Here is a 14352-nt window from a genome sequence, read left to right on the forward strand (position 1 = left end):
TTTTATCATACCATATCTGTGCAAAGTTTGTGAAATACTGGCTGGGGGCTGGGAGGTGCTAGTTTCGGGGAGCATTGTTGGAGTGTGCGTGGGTATGTGAATGAGTGTGTGTCTTTGTGTTTATGAGTTTGGAATTATCTTTAATACTTACTCTTTATTATTATTTTGTATTGTTTATCATTATTGTTAGGACCCCCTCGAAAATGAGATGGCACATCTCAAGGGGCTATCCTTGAAATAAATAAAGAAAAAAAAAAAGAAAGTAAAAAAGTGCATAGAAAAATACTCCAGTGTGAAAACGTATTATTCAGTATTATGAATGAACAGACAGTAGTGCAAGTAATAACAAGTGAACAGATTTTTGTTATAGGTGTATTTTATATTTAAGCTGTATCTATCTGTATTTTTATGCTCTACTTGTGACAGTAGGAACAATTGTTGTATGTTTGTTGTAGTGGGGAATCAGAAGAGGGAAGCATGCTATGGGTAAACACGTGAAATGTGTGTAGAGGCTTTCACGTTCAGTTGTACTGATACATCTTCTGATGCACCAGGGCACATCATCAGTGATGTATCCTGAGGTCATCGGGTGTTTCGGGTCTCTCGAACATCAGACACCCTCACTCAGGCGACCGAGCTTGATCAAGCCTCAGCTTGTGCCCTGGCAGCTCAACCACGGTTCCGCTCTATTAATCCAGAGCCACCTAGAAGCTTTCTCCGCTGCCTCTGTGCTGTTACAGATGGTTCTTCTCCTCCTTTCGCCTGTGATGCCGAGTGCAGTATATGCCCTGCAAAGGGACTGTCCAGCAAAGCCTCTGCACCCTACCTCTACAGGCAAGCACCTTGCCTTCCAGCCTTGTTTGTGGCAGTCTCTGACTAAGTCCTGATATTTCCCCTTTTTCCGCTCAAAGGCCTCCTCCATTCGCTCCTCCCATGGCACGGTGAGCTCCAGCATGACAAAATTTTTTGTTGCCTCAGAAACCAGGATGATGTGAGGTCTGAGTGAGGTCTTGACTACATGCTGGGGGAACTTGAGCTGCTTGCCCAGGTCTACTGACAGCTGCCAGTCCTGTGCAGTTTGGAGAAGCACTGCTGTTCCTTTCTTTGTACCTGGCTTTTCTCCGGCTCTAATGAAGCTGATGGTTTGCTTCCTAGGTCTGGACTTTTGGCAGATGGAAACAGCTCTAGAGATGCTCTCTGCGATAGTCTTGAGCACCTGATCATGATGCCAGCGGTATCGGCCTTCCCTCAGAGCTTTTGGGCAACAACTCAATACGTGCTCAAGGGTCCCCTTGTTCTTCTGGCAGAGAGGGCATGCTGGTGATTCGGCCAAGCCCCAGCAGAGCAGGTTAGACAGGCTGGGAAGAACATCATAGACCACCTGGACCAGGAACTTGATGCAGTGTGGTTCTGTCCTCCACAGGTCAGCCCAGGAGATCTTCCTCTCCACAACTTGCTCCCATCTAGTCCATGCACCTTGCAGTCTCATCCTCACCGCTCTGCTGGTCCTCTCCTCCTCCACAGCTGTTCTGACTTCCTTCTGAACCAGTTGCCGCCGCTCCTTTTCCCGCGCTTTGTCATAACGGGGGGCTGCAACGGCTCCTAGTCCAGCCCTTCCTCTGGCCACAGTTTCCACTAGGACTCCATGGCGCAAACGGGACTATGCCTGCTCCACTGCCACCTCTGCTCTCCACTTCCTGCAAGTCTTAACTACCACCCCTGCCCCAGAGACTTTTGGGTCTGCTGATTCCCGGAACTGCAGCACCTCTCTTGCACGCAAAACTTTAAACTCCTCCTCGATAGATTTCAGAGGTAGTGTTAGTTTGCAGCTGTTTCCATAGAGTGCGATGCTGCTTAAGCTCCGCGGTAGACCCAACCATCTCCTCAGATAGCGGCTGACTCTCCTCTCCAGGTCTGTAATGGTGGAGATCGGGAATTCATATAGAAGCAGTGGCCACAGTATCCTCGGCAGAATCCCGTGCTGGTAGATCCACGCCTTGAATTTGCCGGGTAGGCCTGTTTTGTCGAAGCTCTTCAGCCATTTCTCCAACTCTTCACAGGTGTTCTTTATTGAAGCTGTGTCCCTGAGGCTGCTGTCAAAGTACCTCCCTAGGCTTTTCACAGGCTTCTCGGAGATGGTAGGCATCGGTGTTCCTGAGATCAAAAACCGGAACTTGTCGACCACTTTACCCTTCTTCAGGACCAAGGATCTTGACTTTGCTGGCTTAAAATACATCCTGGCCCATCCCAACAGCCTCTCTAGTCCTCTCAAGATCCATCTGGCTCAGGGCACTGACTCGGTGGTTACTGTCAGGTCCTCCATGAACGCACGGATTGGTGGTTGGCGGATCCCGGACCTGGACTTGGGGCCTCTACACTCTGGTTCAGCAGATTTTCCAACATGTTCATTGCTAGTGCGAACAGGATCACGGAGATGGTGCAGGCTGTGATATTTCCAACCTCCAATCTGTGCCACTCCGATGTTGCTGACCCTGCTGAGACTCTCGGACTGAACTCGCTGTAATAATCCAGAATGAGGTCTCTGACTGTAGCTGGAACATGTTGCCACTCCAGTGTTTCCCACACCAACTTGTGGGGCATAGAGCCATAGGCATTGGCCAGATCTAACCAGAGGACCACCAGATCTCCCTTGTTCTCCCTTGCTTCTCTAAGGAGCTGCGTGACCACGCCTGTGTGTTCTAAACACCCCGGTACACCAGAAATGCTGCCTTTCTGCACTGAGGTGTCAATGTACCCGTTCTTAAGGAAGAAGTCAGCCAGCCTCCTAGCCACAATGCTGAAGAAGATCTTCCCCTCAACACTGAGTAGTGAGATGATTCTGAACTGGCTGATCTCTTTGGCGTCCTCCTCTTTAGGGATCCACACACCCTCAGCAAACCGCCACTGCTGCGCTGCTTTCCCCCTTCTCCAGATGACCTTTAGGATCCTCCAAAGCCGGGTGGTCTTAACACAGTATCACACTGTCCTAGGTCCTGGTCTCTGGTGGGGTCTCTGAAAGTGTTTTGAAGGTGTTGCTCGACATCCTCCTGTGCACAGGCTAAGCGTCCGCTGCGTCTCTGTCCAAGGAGCTGTTTGGTGAACCCAAATGGGTTGCTGATGAAGGCAGTGCATTTCTGAGCTCTTTCTCTGCGCAGCCTCCTGTGGTATTCCACCCTGCGCAGGGTAAGAAGTCTCTTCCTGAGCAAAGTACGAAGCTCTGCCAATGGCGCCCGCTCCTCTTGTCTTGCCACCTTGTACTGTTTGGTCAAGGCTTTCAGCTCTGTCCTGATGTTGTGGATTCTAACCGCCTGCTGGTTCATGCTATAGGGCTGCCTAGCCCCTCTTTCTTACTCAACTCCAAACCTTTCCGCGGCCATACTCACTATAATAGTGGTCATAGCCTGCAATCTCCTCTCCACATCCCCTTTGGCCGTTGTTTCTAGCACTGCATCCACATCTTCGACGAACTTCTGCCACTCTGATGTTTTAGAGGCTTGAGGCCACTTGATCCTTCTCTTCTCTGATGGCCTGCTTGGAGGGACTGACGGCACCACTTGGAGGCTCTGGGCTGTGTGAGGTGCTTCTGGGCCCTGCTCCTCCTCTGTCTCACCAGACACTATTCCTGAGCATTGTGATGGTTGTAGTCTCTCCTTACATTTCATCTTTGTTAGATGGATCTTTAGGCCTCTCTCATTTTTGAAGATCTTTCCACAAAAACACTCTCTTCTCGTCAACGTTTGTCCATTGCTGTTGTTCGTTAAACTTGTGTCTGTCCGGCTGGGGTGCTCATTCCCCCCCCCTCTCAGGCTCCCCTGGGGGTATATCTCATATGTTTGTTCCGTAGCTTCTTTGGGTCCTCCTTGACAGGAGGTGCGGTTAGGGTTGCTGACCCGCGCCGCCCCGGTTGCCGTCTTTCCGAGCTGTCGTCTGTCTCTCCAGCTGCCACCAGACTGTTCCTGGTCGTCACCGGTCTTTCCAGTCTAACAGTTGTACTGATATATCTTCTGATGCACCAGGGCACATCATCAGTGATGTATCCTGAGGTCATAGGGTGTTTTGGGACTCTCGAACATCAGACACCCTCACTCAGGCGACCCAGCTGAGGTTGATCAAGCCTCAGCTTGTGCCCTGGCAGCTCAACCACGGTTCCGCTCTCTTAATCCAGAGAGTTCAAAAATGAGATTGATAACACTGAAAAACCTGTACAGCTATTAAAAGAAGGGTTCCAGTAGCCATGATGAAACCTTTGAAGGAAGATCTGCAAGATCTGCAGAGGAGAGGAATCATTGTACCAGTATAGAGGAGTACGAATTGGATCAGTAGTCTAGTGGTCGTACAGAAGACCAGCTGCAGTCTCAGAGTATAGTATGTATAGATCCAAGACCTTTAAACAAAGCTTGAAAACACAGTCATTTCCCACTACCCACAATTGATGACATACTCCCTGAACTGTTGAAAGCCAAAGTGTTTACTGTGTGCGATGCTTACATTTACATTTAATCATTTAGCAGACGCTCTATCCAAAGCAACTTACAAATGAGAACAATAGAAGCAATCAGATAAACAAGAGAACAACAACAGTATACAAGTGCCATGACAAGTCTCAGTTAGTCTAGCACAGAACCTGTCTTGTTTTTTGTTGTCCCCCCCCCCCCAAGAATAGGATAGACAAGAAAAGAAAAGATAAGTGCTAGTATTACATGGTTAAGTTCTGGCGAAAAAGATTAGATGTTTTTGGAAAATGAGTAAAGACTCAGCTGTTCGAATTGAGATTGGGAGGTCATTCCACCAGCTGGACACAGTCAAGGAAAAGGTCTGTGAGAGTGATTTTGAACCTCTTTGGGATAGCACCACAAGGTGTCATTCACTTGCAGAACGCACAATTCTAAAGGGTGCGTAAGTTTGAACTAGTGAGTTTAGGTATATTGGTGCCGTGCCAGTGGTCATCTTGTAGGCAAGTATCAGTACCTTACATTTGATGCGAGCGGCTACTGGTAGCCAGTGTAACCTGATGAGGAGATGAGTAACGTGAGCTTTTTTTGGCTCATTGAAGACAACCCTCGCTGCTGCATTCTAGATCAGCTGTGGAGGCTTGATAATACATGCAGGAAGGCCCACCAGGAGAGCATTACAATAGTCCGGTCTGGAGAGAACAAGAGCTTGGACAAGAAGTTGGGTGGCTTGATCTGACAGGAAGGGTCTAATCTTCCTAATGTTGTATGAGGCAAATCTGCAGGACCGGGTCGTTGTAGCAATATGGTCTGTGAAGCTTAACTGATGATCCATCACAACTCCTAGGTTTCTGGCTGTCCTGAAAGGAGTTATGGTTGACGAACCAAGCTGTGTAGAGTTGTTGTGATGAAACAATGGGTTAGCTGGAACAACCAGCTGTTCTGTTTTAGTATGGTTGAGCTGAAGGTAATGGTCATTAATCCAGCTAGAAATGTCACTCAGACAGGCTGCAATGCAAGCAACTACCGTCAGGTCATCTGGTTGGAATGAGAAGTAGAGTTGAGTGTCATCAATGTAGCAGTGATATGAATGCTTCTGAATGACAGATCCTAATGACGTCATGTAGATGGAGAAGAGAAGAGAAGTGGCAAGTTGTTCCAAGACACCCTGAAGGATCTATCTGAGAGGATCCAGAGATGCCCATCTTTCTGAGGGTGGACAGGAGAATCTGGTGATTAACGATGTCAAAAGCAGCAGACAGCTCCAGCAAGATGAATACTGAGGATTTTGAAGCTCCTCTTGCCAGTCGCAGGGCTTCAGTAACCTAGAGCAGGGCAGTCTTAGTTAAGTGGCCACTTTTGAAGCCAGATTGGTTGCTGTCCAGGAGGTTGTTCTGTACAAGAACACAACCCGCTCATGTGTCTTTGCAATGAATGTAAGAAGGGATACCGGTCTGTAGTTTTCTAGAAGTGATGGATTTAAAGATGGTTTCTTAAGCAGTGGGCTCACCCAAGCCTGTTTAAATGCTGAGGGAAATGTTCAAGAGTGAAGAGAGGTATTGATAATGTGAGTATTAATAATGTGAGGAATTCTTTGAAAGAACTGATAACACATCAACAATGGCAACAAACATACTACAATAGATCAGCCAAAAACTTAGACACACTAAAACAAGATGACTCTGGCAGAATACAGCCATTTGAGCCTCATAAGATCTGGAGAAAAGGGACAGTGGTGAAGCCCATTGACTTGAGATCCTACAGTGTCCAGTTGGAGTCTGGAGGTGTTATAAGGAGGAACAGTAGACATCTCCGAAGGGACCAAGGAATGACCAACAGAGTCTCAAACCAAACAGAGACTGTTGTTCCTGACAATACAAGACATGCAGGAACTGCAGATACTCAATAACAAACATCCAACAATGTGAAAAATCAGATGCAAAATACCAAACAGACAGACATCCCAGCATCTGTTTTCATGAAAGCAGGACGTTTGATAAAGAAACCTTAACACTTAAAAGACTATTTCATATGAAAAAAGAGAGAGAGAATAAATATGAAACTGTTCTAATTAAAATATGATATTAATATACAGAACTGTTGAAGGAACTGTTTTATTGTCTGTACCAGAAATTAAGAGCTGTTCAGAATGCTAGTTACACGTAGCAAGTTTAAAGAAATAAAAAAAAGGATGTGAAAATAGGAACGATTGTTGTATGTTTGTTGTAGTGGGGAACCAGAAGAGGGAAGCACAGACATATTTGCGTAATTCCGCCAAAATGTTAAGACAAAGAAAGAAGTGTTGAAACAGTCATGTCAGGGAGATGCTGTGTGAATCTAGGAGAAAGCAAAACAACTTTATTTGGCTTTCCGAAAGTAGATGCATTTAAGAATCTTCAAGGTTACTGACAAGTTACAACAAAACAGCAATGCATTTTATGGACATTTTGTGGACCTAAGAGAGGAGTTAATTCTGTATTGCTACGACAATCTGGCACATCTGAATCAGCTACTGTAAGTATGTTTTGTTATTAGCTTAAGTATTTGATATTGAATTTTCAAATGTGGAGTTTTGCGAGGCATGTGTGTGTGTGTGTGTGTGTGTGAGAGAGAGAGAGAGAGAGAAAGAGAGCAAGAGAGATGGTCAAACAGTGGAGTCAGCTGTCTTAACCATCCTTGGCTTGTGTACTGTAAACACATACGAGCTTCATCACTGTGTCTGTAACACGACTTTGTTCCCCTTTCGTCTTGAACTGATGGTAAAACTAAGAACATTATTAACTGTCTTTAGATTAATTTGAAAAATGAATCTCACGATTATGGAAAGGGGTGTTACATTTCCAACGAGTGCTTGCGGTGTTCGGCCAATCACAATGCACTGAGTCAGTTGGCCAATCAGAGCAAACTGCTCTTGTCAGAAGGAGGGACTTTGTTGAAAATGACACAATTGAGAGAGGCGGGGCATAAAGGACCTACAATAATGTACAGTATTTAAAAAATAATGTGTCTTTTGAACATTTAAAGTTTGAAAATTTAACATATTCTGTTACACCAAATACACAAAATAATGATCTTTATAAAAACATCACATGACCCCTTTAATGGGGTTCTATTTTGCTCTTTTACAAAGTCTTGATTTTGTTTTGGGGGTCTACTAAAACATGCTGTCATGCTTGGAGGTAAAAAAACAAAAAACAAATTAACATTATTGCAATACATTTCTTCCCAGCCTGGCACAAACAGCTCAATTAGTTCCGGGTTTGATGAAGGTCCGCCCATAGGTGGAAAAGTTTTAAACATCTCGAGTTCTCCCTGCTTTGCCTCACATTGCTTTGGTCCACTGCCTGCTCCCATTTTCATCTCACCTCACCACCGACATACACACAGTCTTGTACGTTAGATTAGATTAGCGCGGGTGCGCATTTAGATTTTCCCGCGTTCACTATGATTTAGTCGGTTTACTTCATTAAATATAGTCAATCTAATATAACATCACAATAAGAGTGCAGTTGTTCTCCAGATATTAGCATAACAAATGTGATTTAGATTTTTATAAAAATTGAATAAACAATAAGTTAATATTAAGTGCATTTTAGGCAGCATATTGCCTGTTTTAGCTCTATTTCACCAACGAAAAAAGTTGAAAACTAATCTACAGCAGTAACAGCACTAATTTTGAGAAACACAATGAGGAGGTATTTCCTTACTGAATGAATCCACGTTTTGAACAAATCAGTCATTGACGTAATAAATAATTATTTTTTGTTTTTTCCCCTCTTTCACGTCTATACCGATCTCACTATACAGTTGTGTGAGGATGTATGTCTAAGAGTGTGTATGCCTTCATTTTGCTAGGCATGGCAAATGTTTTTATATATGCATGTTTTAATTATAACTGTGAAGCAACAACATTGCTATTAAATGTGCTATACAAATAAATAAAAGTTGAAGTTAAGTTCAAATTCCATTGTATCTTGGTGGCTTGATTTTGTAAACAACTTCAAAAACATTGCAAAAAAAAAAATGTTTTGCAGAATGTTTTGGTCAATTTAGTCAGCTTTTTCATTGAACCAGAAAGAAACTTTGAGAAGAAGGATAATGGAACGTTCTCCATGCAATAGTAAGACTTTCCTCTCTGTACACAAGTACAATCTTGCCTGTTTTATTGGTGTCCCCTTCAAAACTTGCTCGTGAGAAATGTTATGTTTATTGTCCCCCCCCCCAACATTTAGATGAGATTTTCGCCCCTGGGTCCGCCTTCTGAAAAACGAAATATGTTGTGATTGGTTAGCTGTCAGCTAACAGCTTAGACGTTGTGTTTCACTACTGCCACACTCCTTGACAAAGACACCGTCTGCTCCGGTAAAGGTAAGGATGGTGTCAATGAGTGGTACTGATATTTTGTTTTTGTTTTGCTAAATCATGTTTTAGATAGGATGTCAACAAATGCTTAAAAATAAGTAAATTCAGTATGTAGAGATAAGTGCAACATTAATCATGTATCATGTTTATTGTTCTTTAATCCTGTGTATATATATAATATATATATAAAATTTATATCTGGTGTCTGAATAATTTTCTGTTTGACTGTATATAACTTCTGCATGTGAATGAAGCATCAGATACTCACTGCCGTTTTTGACTCACATTCTCACAGGATAATTAAAGGCTCCCAATGTTTCATCTGATGTTCTGTATCTCTCACATCAACCTGCGTAAGAAGTTGGACCGAGGACATGCAATCAAAACAAGGGCTCGGAATCAGATGCATAGCTGTTTTTTTTTGGAGCTACCGAAGCCTCCAGATCAGTTTCACCTGCGCTCTGGTACTCAAGGGGGAAGCAGAGGGGCTAATGAGGCAGTTTGAAGCTTCATCCGCTGCTTTTCTGGGCTCCATAACACTGGGACTGAGGAATGAAGTTGTCTCTCCAGTTTGCCTTCAAAAGCGAGGGATATGTAGGCCTGCCATCATGTCAGAAGAGAGAGAGCTCTTGGTCTGCAGTCACTGGGACCATCGGCTCTGATCTGCTCAGCGTCAGACCACAGCCAGGACACGCTGTTCCAAGCACTCTAACTCCAGGATGCTCGGCACAGTGTGTGTGCCCTCTGGCGAGAAGCATAACCTGAATTGCCTTCATGAAAAAGGGTGAATGTGAGCTGTGGACGCTGCCCTATATAGGAGCATCTGCTTAGGTGATACGCTGCAGATCCTCACAGGAAATCGACACTAAACAAGCGTGTTCAGTAAATACGGGATTGCCTGATGTAACTTTAATGGATTACAATTATGAAACAGGCAAAAATGCCATAGTCTAACAGTGCTAATCGGCACTGTGCTGCTGAACATGCAGCATGATGGAATACACTATAAAAATATTAATTTATTTTGCACTATAAATTAAGTTTACTGAAAGTCTCTTCTGCTCACCAAAGGCTGCATTTATTTGATTATTATTGAATATCTAAAAATATATATATATATATATATACAGTGTTGGGAAGGTTACTTTGGAAATGTAATAGGTTACAGATTACAAGTTACCCTGTTTAAAATGTAATAGTAGTGTAACTTTTTCAATTACTTTATTAAAGTAATGTAACTAATTACTTTTGAGTACTTTTTGATTACTTTTCTAAATTTGTGAAAATTAAAGAATAATAAATAAAAGCATATACATCAACTTAAATACAGTTATCTAATAAGCATGTGACGTATTCTGTGTAATAAACTCCTGAAACATTGGTGTTTTAATAAAACACGTATAAGTAAAATGCACATGAAGTGACACAGAGCAGTTCTAGAAATTATGTTTATGTGCTCGTGTACTCCTATATTGAGGCAGCAGAGGTTGAAAACACTGCGAGCTTCAGTAGGCCTATGTGTAGTAAATGAAACCATGTCTTTGCCATTAATTTACAGGAGGGGCGGACTGGGAAAAAAATTCAGACTGGAAAATTCAAACTCATACAAACAAATTCATGGACAAAACTATTTTTGGTATGGACCTGACATAAAAAAAAAGGTTTAAATCTTTAATTTGGGGACATGCAAAATAATTAAAAGTTCTCTCCTGAACTGCACCTTCACTTCCATTTTTCTCTTCAGTCTCTTTATTTTGCCGTTATCCATCTCTCTCATGACTTTAATACTCAAGATTGAACAAAACTATACTTTACAATACAATACTCTACAATACTACAATATCTTTATAGAAAAATCCTAATACTGTACACGAGTCATGTTTTTCCCTTACAAAAATTAACCATGCTTTTATTAGCCTATACAATAACCTTGTTTTGTTTTGTTTTTTTGCAAATGGATTTGTATTTATTTTTAAATAACTCAATTTGTAAAATCATTTTAAATTTTTGGTTACCACAGTTAAACAATAGTAACCATTTTCTCTGGATTTATAGTAATATATTAAAACGTTAATTTTCGTAAGGGTTGTGTTGTTGTCTGTCGTAGCTCCCCCTAAACCTATAAAAAAAAATCTGATTGTTTTTCAGCTAAATTACTACTGTAACATTACAACAGATAATAATGATGTCCTTTATATAGTATTTTGAGTGATGACTGATGAGCAACGTGCTGCTGCTTGATTAAATAAATAAAAAAACAAAGACAAAAAAGCATCTTTACAGATGAAACTGACCTGAAACCCTGAACAGGAGTTCTGCTTCTCTGCTCCAGCAGTCTATTTTTTCTCTCTCTCTTTCTCTCTCTCTCTTTCTCTCTCTCTCTGTCTCTCTCTGTCTCTCTCTCTCTGTCTCTCTCTCTCTCTCTCTCTCTCTCTCTCTCTGTCTCTCTCTCTCTCTCTCTCTCTCTCTCTCTCTCTCTGTCTCTCTCTCTCTCTCTCTCTGTCTCTCTCTCTCTCTCTCTCTCTCTCTCTCTCTCTCTCTCTCTCTCTCTCTCTCTCTCTCTCTCTGTCTCTCTCTCTCTCTCTCTCTCTCTCTCTCTCTCTCTCTCTCTCTCTCTCTCTCTCTCTCTCTCTCTCTCTCTCTCTCTCTCTCTGTCTCTCTCTCTCTCTCTCTCTCTCACTCTCTCTCTCGCATTGATTACTCTGAGTCTGATCCAAACCGTTTGGCGGAGGCGCGGAGAGCGCGCGAGTCATGACTAACAATTCATGATTTATTAGAGATTTAATTATCAAATGGCGGATTCGCAAATGATCGCTTTAGTACATTCGGCAGGCAATTATACAATAATGATATTAAAATAGAGGGGCAAATCGGCTGACAGGCCACCGGGAATTGTCCTGGTTCTCCCGGTGTCCAGTCCGCGCCTGATTTCCACAGACACGCAGAACGTGCAGGAGTCATATATTGCATTTTTGGGGCTTTATATTCACAGACACTAGTCGATGTCATGTTTTGATTCAAGTGTACTGACCTACTTTTGATTTAGTTATCCAAAATGTGGCATATTCCGTCCGCGTTAGGCATTTCGTTTTTATGACTGGATTCTACGAACCAGACTGTGTTTCCGCATCCCGGAAATTATTAGAGAGGTATGTCTCAGAATAGTCAGTGCAATTTGGGAAAGAAATCAGTTAAATCTGTATGTGGATGTGTGTAAATATTCAAATGTAATCCACTTTGTAATCGTTCAAAATTTCATAAGTAACTGTAATTTACTAATTTTTTCTTATAACTGTAACTAATTACAGTTACTATAATTTTGTAATTAAATTACGTAACGCCGTTACATGTAACTAGTTACTCCCCAACACTGTATATATATATATATATATATATATATATATATATGTAAGGGAAATGTCATTTTGGAATTTTGTTTTAATCTTGTTGTTCATGTTCTTTTTCATGGTGATTTTTTATTGCTTTAATTAATTTATATCATTAACAAGATGACCCACGGATTTCATTTTGGAAGCGATGACTTATAGATGTATATTTAGTCCAGTGCTTGTATATAAGTATTGATTATGATATAATATTAGTATTGACAAAGTTTAGAGGCTGTCATGTGTGGATCAACTTAATATGTTGTGTATTTTCATCAGTTTCAATATGAAAAATAGATTCCATATTGATTCAATGGATTTACTGCATATTGAGAAGAAAAAAAGTATCATCGATTTATTGCATTTTGGAAAAAAATAATAATAATAAAATTTTATAATAAATCTTTAAAAAGCTAAACCTGGATTTTCATTTTTAATGTTATTATAACCTAAGGATGCTATGTGAAAGTTTGAATCAGAAAATAGTGGTTGTCATTTTGCCACTTTCTTACTAAAGAAAACACATTTTTACTCAAATTAATCAAATTTATTTACTGTGTTTCGTTTTATATTATTATTATTATTATTATTATTTTGTCTGTGTGTGTGTGTGTGTGTGTGTGTGTGTAAACTGTTATACATTTTGTTTTTCAGGATTCACAGATAAATAGAAGGTTAAGTAGAACAGCATTTATTTGAAATATCAATCTTATGGAACATGATGACATATGACTCAGCTATTCACTGAATCGACTCACATGACCCACTCACTGAATTGACTCACATTACTTACTCTCTGAATCAACTCAGGTTACTCTATATTTCACTGAATCAACTCACTCACTGAACTGCAGGTTATTGTTTCCAAATGTTCCTACTGTGTAATTGCTTTCCGAAAGCAATGTTAGTAATACTAATCTTCAATGAAGATGTAGCTCACTGAATCAAATCAGTTGACTTAACTTTTCACTGAATTGACTGACATGACTCCACTCACTGAATTAGCTCAGATGAAACTCATGTATTAAATTCAATGCACACAGACTGAATAAGTCTAAGGCCCAATCCCAATTCTATTTTATTCCCCTACACCTCGGCCTACCCCTTCCCCTTGTCCCTTGAAAAATTTCAACTTTGGCATCAATTCGCGCCACGTTAACCAATCAGGAGCCTGCTTAGGAGTCACTCATTCAACATTGAGGAATGACTGATGTTGTCAGTGAGCAGTCAACCGGAGCTTGGAAGAGTGTGTCGTAAATACACATTTAACTTTTGAGTCACGTACGATTATCGACCAGCAGCCTTCCCACTGTTTTTTACAACTATTTTCCCCCTAATATAGCCTACAGCTACTTTTTGCTATCAAGATGTGTTTATTCAGGCTCATTTTGCTTTAATTACTGCCTCAATTCAGCGTGGCATGGAGGTAATCAGTTTGTGGCACTGCTGAGGTGGTCTGGAAACCCAGGTTTCTTTGACAGTGGCCTTCAGCTCATCTCTGCATTGTTTGGTCTCTTGTTTCTCATCTTCCTCTTGACAATAGCCCATAGATTCTCTCTGGTCATCTAACTAACTTTTGGTGCTTTTGGCAGTGTGGGCAGGTGCCAAATCCTGCTGGAAAATGAAATCAGCTTCTTCAAAAAGCTGGTCAGCAGAACAAAGCATGAAGTGCTCCAAGATTTCTTGGTAAACGGGTGCAGTGACCTTGGTTTTCAAAAAACACAATGGACCAACACCAGCAGATGACATTGCACCCCAAATCATCACAGACCGTGGAAACTTAACACTGGACTTCAAGCAGCTTGAGCTATGAGCTTCTCCACCCTTCCTCCAGACTCTAGGACCTTGGTTTCCAAATGAAATACAAAACTTGCTCTCATCTGAAAAAAGGACTTTGGACCAATGGCAACAGTCCATTTATTCTTCTCCTTAGCCCAGGTAAGATGCCCTTGACTATGTCTGATGTACCGGAGTGGCACAACAAGAGAAATACGACAACTGTAGCCAAATTTCTTGACAAATTTGCGTGGTGGCTCTTGATGCCTTGACCCCAACCTCAGTGCATTCCTTGTGTAGTTCACTCAAATTCTTGAATAAATTTTGCTTGACAATACTCATAAGGCTGTGGTTCTCTTGTTTGGTTGTGCATCTTT

The 14352-nt window shown here is 41.7% G+C and overlaps 1 pseudogene; it reads right to left on the reverse strand.

Annotated features, from left to right (window-relative positions):
* Positions 1-649: 649 nt before the first annotated feature.
* LOC132115607 (uncharacterized) lies at positions 650-3413 on the reverse strand (annotated as a pseudogene).
* Between the last annotated feature and the right edge of the window lie 10939 nt (positions 3414-14352).

Source organism: Carassius carassius, chromosome 35 (genome assembly GCF_963082965.1).
Source record: "Carassius carassius chromosome 35, fCarCar2.1, whole genome shotgun sequence".
In the NCBI taxonomy this organism is placed as follows: Eukaryota; Metazoa; Chordata; class Actinopteri; order Cypriniformes; family Cyprinidae; genus Carassius; species Carassius carassius.